We start from the raw sequence: 4,723 nt of genomic DNA on the forward strand, positions 1-4,723 counted from the left end.
AATTAATATTATCAAAGCTCAACTAAATTGTAATTAGATTCATTGATATGATTTATTGTAGAAGCTCATTGCTTAACCTTAATATAAAATAATTTTCTTATTATATGTATACCTTATTCACCACCAGAGACTAATCTTCGGTTTGAAAAAGCATTCATCACTCCAACTATAGTCTTCACAATTGATACTTGTGGATTGAATGGGGTGGTTCAAGGGAAAAGTGATGTGGAGAAGCAAGATGACCTTGGAAAGGTTTCTGCTGAAGATCAGCCGAAGAAGGACATTAATGACTCTGCTTATGGGCCGTGGCTGTAGGTTAATCATAGAAGGAGAAATAAAATGAATATGGGACAAAGGAAGAAAGTGTATTTGCCAAAATCTGAAGCTGTCTTCAAAGTTCGGGTGCCTGAGGTTTTATCCTCGGATCTGGACAAGGTTCAAAGAGTAGTTGTTGAAGACTCAATTGTGGAGGATAATGTGAATATAAAAGCTAGGACGGAATTGGTGTTGGATGGGAAAGTTGCGCAAGATGGATGTAATCAGTTTTTTGTGAAAGCTATTGAGAATTTAAATTCAGATGTTGTAGACTCTACTGATAAGGGAAGCGACGTTCCTTTGATCACAGTGAAAGATTTATGCTCCTCTCATAATGTTGCTGATAATATTACTAATAGCTTTAAAGTTCTGGAATCTTTGAGTGAGGAGGAGGCTAATGTGGATATAGCTGCGAATTTGATTAGAATGGAAGTAGAAGAAGGTGAGCTGGAAGATCCAGGAACTTTATTCAGAATTCCTGAGGAGTCATCAATGTCTGTTTTTAATGAAGAGGGTGATAAGGATATCAATGCAGATGGCCATACTAGCTCGGGTATTGCTGCTTCTAGAGGTATTAAACCTAAACTTCTTAAAGAACTTAGGTCTCTTGGACCTTTGAATTCATCCTCTAGGCTTAAGAAGGTGAATTCAATTAATAAAAAAAGAAGCGGGGGTCCTTCCCTCTTATTGAATGATGGTCGGAGAAGATTTTTGAGATTTGAAGATGTCTGGTTATCATACCCGGCTTCAACAACTGTGGTGAGTAAATCCTGGAATAAGTTTTCTTGCGGTGATGCAATGGAGGCACTCAATAGGAAATTCTACGGTTCTTTGAGGGTCCTGCACTTTTGGAGCAAAGCTAAGCATCAAAATCTAATGGATCTTAAGGATAAACTAAAGAAGATTGAAGAACTTCAACTGGAAGAATCTAATGGCATTAATTTTATTGAAGACAAGCTTTTTCTATTAAGGTCCAAAATTAATTATTTGAATGTCACGCTAGCCCGATTGAATAATTGGTGGAGGCAAAGAGCTAAAGTGAGATATTTAAGTGAGGGTGATAGTAATTCGAACTTTTTCCATGCTTTTGCTAATGGGAGAAGGAATGACAATAAGGGGGGCTAACAAAAGAGAATCCTCCTTGTATTTGAAAGAATTTGTTAGGGATTGGGATGTTCTTTTTGTTGGAATAGTCGAAATTAAAATTTCTTCTATTAGTAGAGGAGAGTTTAATAAATTTATGGGAGTTGGTTGGGATTTCTATCTCTTCCCTTCTAATGGGATGTCTTGAGGTATTTTGGTTATTAGGAGGCTGATCTGTCCTCTTTTTCTGTATTGGAAGCTTCAGCTCAATGTGTCATTGGGGAGCTGAAGATTGTTAATAAAGGCAAGTGGGTGGTATCTACTATCTATGGTAATAAGGACATGTATAAAAGGAGGAAGTTATGGGAGTGTTTGGAGTTGTATTCAACTGTGGATGTGCCTTCAGTGGTAAGGGGGATTTTAATTGCATCTTGTCTCAGGATGATAAAAGGGGTGGGAAGAATTTTTCTTTTTCCCAAGGTCCATTAGAGATGAAAAACTTTATGAATAATAATGATTTGCATACTGTGGGGGTTATTGGTCCGAGATATACTTGGTCCAACAATAAAAAAGGTAGTGCTCGCATTCTTGAAAGACTTGATAGATGTTTACTAAATACCATGGCGTTGGAAGTGGTGCAAAATGCTTCTGTTAGGCACTTGGCGAGGGTCGCTTCTGACCACTGCCCCATTGCGCTGAAAATCTTTCTCCAGAATGTTGGTCGCATGGTTATCATACCCGTCTTCAGCAACTGTGGTGAGTAAATCCTGGAATAAGTTTGCTTGCGGAGATGCAATGGAGGCACTCAATAGGAAATTCTACAGATCTTTGAGGGTCCTGCACTTTTGGAGCAAAGCTAAGCATCAAAATCTAATGGATCTTAAGGATATACTGAAGGAGATTGAAGAACTTCAACTGGAAGAATCTAATGGCATTAATTTTATTGAAGACAAGCTTTTGTTGTTAAGGTCCAAAATCAATTATTTGAATGTCACGCTAGCCCAATTGAATACTTGGTGAAGACAAAGAGCTAAAGTGAGATATTTAAGTGAGGGTGATAGCAATTCGAACTTTTTCCATGCTTTCGCTAATGGGAGAAGGAATAACAATTGTATTAATCAAGTGAAGAATGATGAAGGTACTCTTGTGGAGGATCCTATGGTTATCAGGGATATTATTTTCAACTTCTTTAGCAACAAACGGAGATTTAGAGATTGAGGTTAGAAGGATTGGCCATCTTCACCTAATTCCTTAAGTCAAGAGGATTGCAATCTACTTAATGTTGATTTCTCATTTGAAGAAGTAGATTTGGTGGTGAGGAATCTCAGTATGAATATTGCTCATGGGTTGGATGGAATTTCATATTCCTTTATCAAAGCTTATTGGAAAGTGATTGGTAAAGATGTTTGGCATGCTATTCTTCTCTTCATATCCTCGGGTAAGATGTGTTTTAAGTGGAAGGAGACTCTTGTAATCCTTATTCCTAAAGTTAGCAACCCTCTTCTTCCTTCAAACTTTCAGCCTATAAGTCTTTGCTTGTCAATCTACAAGATTGTTGGAAAGATCTTATTGTAGATTGATGATATTCATTATTTAATTTCTGATGTTCAAGTAGCTTTCATCAAAGGGAGGACTTTATTGGATCACATTCTCCTTGCTCAGAAACTCTTCTACAAGTTTAGATTTTCTAAATAAAAAAAGGGATTGGTTGCTATTAAAGTGGATATGGAACATGCATACGACAGTATGGCATGGGATACCCTTAGACAAGTGTTGGATTATTTCGGTTTCCCATTGAAATTTTCTAACCTCTTGATGGAGTGTGTGGTTGATCCCTTATTTTCGATCTAAGTGAATGGGATTGGATCGAAATGGATTGAGGCAAACAGTGGATTTAGATAGGGATGTCCACTTTCACCTTACCTATTTATTTTGTGCTCTCAATTGTTGAATAATGCATTATGATGAAGGGAAGTAATCTGGGAATAAAATCTGCTCCTACCGCTCCAAAAATTTCTCATCTTATGTATGTCGATGACAACCTTATATTCTCGGAAGCCAAGATTGGGTATTTGAAGAAATTTAAAAGGCTAATTTCTGAATATTATGGCTGGACGGGACAGCAAGTTAATAATCATAAATCAGTCATTCTATTTGGGAATTCAGTGGACCGAAAGTTAAGGAAATCTATCTCAAATGTGATGGGCTTTAAGGAAGTAAAAGAGTGCATTATTTGGCCATCAAAATGGCTTTTGAGGAGATTGGCTTCATCAGATTTCTTCAACCTGTTGGAAAGAGCTACGTCAAAGTTGGATCTTTGGGGGAACAAGTTCATATCTTTGCTTGGGAGGTTGGTGTTAGTCAAATAAGTTATTCTCTCTATCCCTCTGTTCTATTCTACTCACTCTTTGGTTCCCTTAAGCATGTTAAGAAAATTTGATAAGATTTGTAGAGAATTTCTATGGAATAAGCAAGATGGCAATCATGGGATTCATTATGTCGCATGGGATGATCTTTGTAAACCAATTTATGATGGCGGCCGTGGAGTTCTTTCGTATGTTGCCACAGTGGGTCAGATGAGAGCAAAATTTACTTGGAGGTTCCTTAATTATCAAGATTCTCTTCTCAACAAATCCTTATCTGCTAGATACGATAGAGACATCTTGCGTACAGAACCCAGAAAAAATATTTCAGCCACATGGAAGATTTTACTTTGCGGTGCAAAAGCTCTCAGACCAATTATGAGATATAGGATTGCTTCAGGTAATTCTATTAACATTTTAAGTGATAACTAGATATTAGATAGAAGTCTTGATAAATGGCCGATGTTCATTGCCATGGTAGAATGGGATTTTCCTTCTTTGTATAACTTTATTTTAGATGGGAGCTGGAATCAGGTGGAGTTAGCTAAATACTTTGGTAAGCCTTTGATTGATGTCATTATTCAAATGAAAATATATCCAGATCTTGTGAATGATAAACTGGAACTTATCAATAATTATTCTGAAAAAACTATATCATCTTTGGCTATGTACTTAGTGGAGAAACATTCAGGCAATGTAAATCATTGGAAATGGTTGAAAAAAAATGAAGCGTCATCCTCGTGTAGATTGCTTTTGGTGCCGTATGTTGAGAGAATCAATTCCTACTACAGAATTTTTTATGTATAGAAGATTGCTAAATTATAACCATTGTCCTAGAGGGTGTTTATCGGTGGAGAATTCAGAGCATATTGCTGTCAAATGTTCCAAGTTGATTCAATCCATAGCATTGCTGAATAGATGGAGTATTTCCATTCTTGTGTTCTCTTCATTAATGAATTGCA

Source organism: Dendrobium catenatum, unplaced genomic scaffold (assembly GCF_001605985.2).
Source record: "Dendrobium catenatum unplaced genomic scaffold, ASM160598v2 fragScaff_scaffold_133, whole genome shotgun sequence".
Classification (NCBI taxonomy): Eukaryota; Viridiplantae; Streptophyta; class Magnoliopsida; order Asparagales; family Orchidaceae; genus Dendrobium; species Dendrobium catenatum.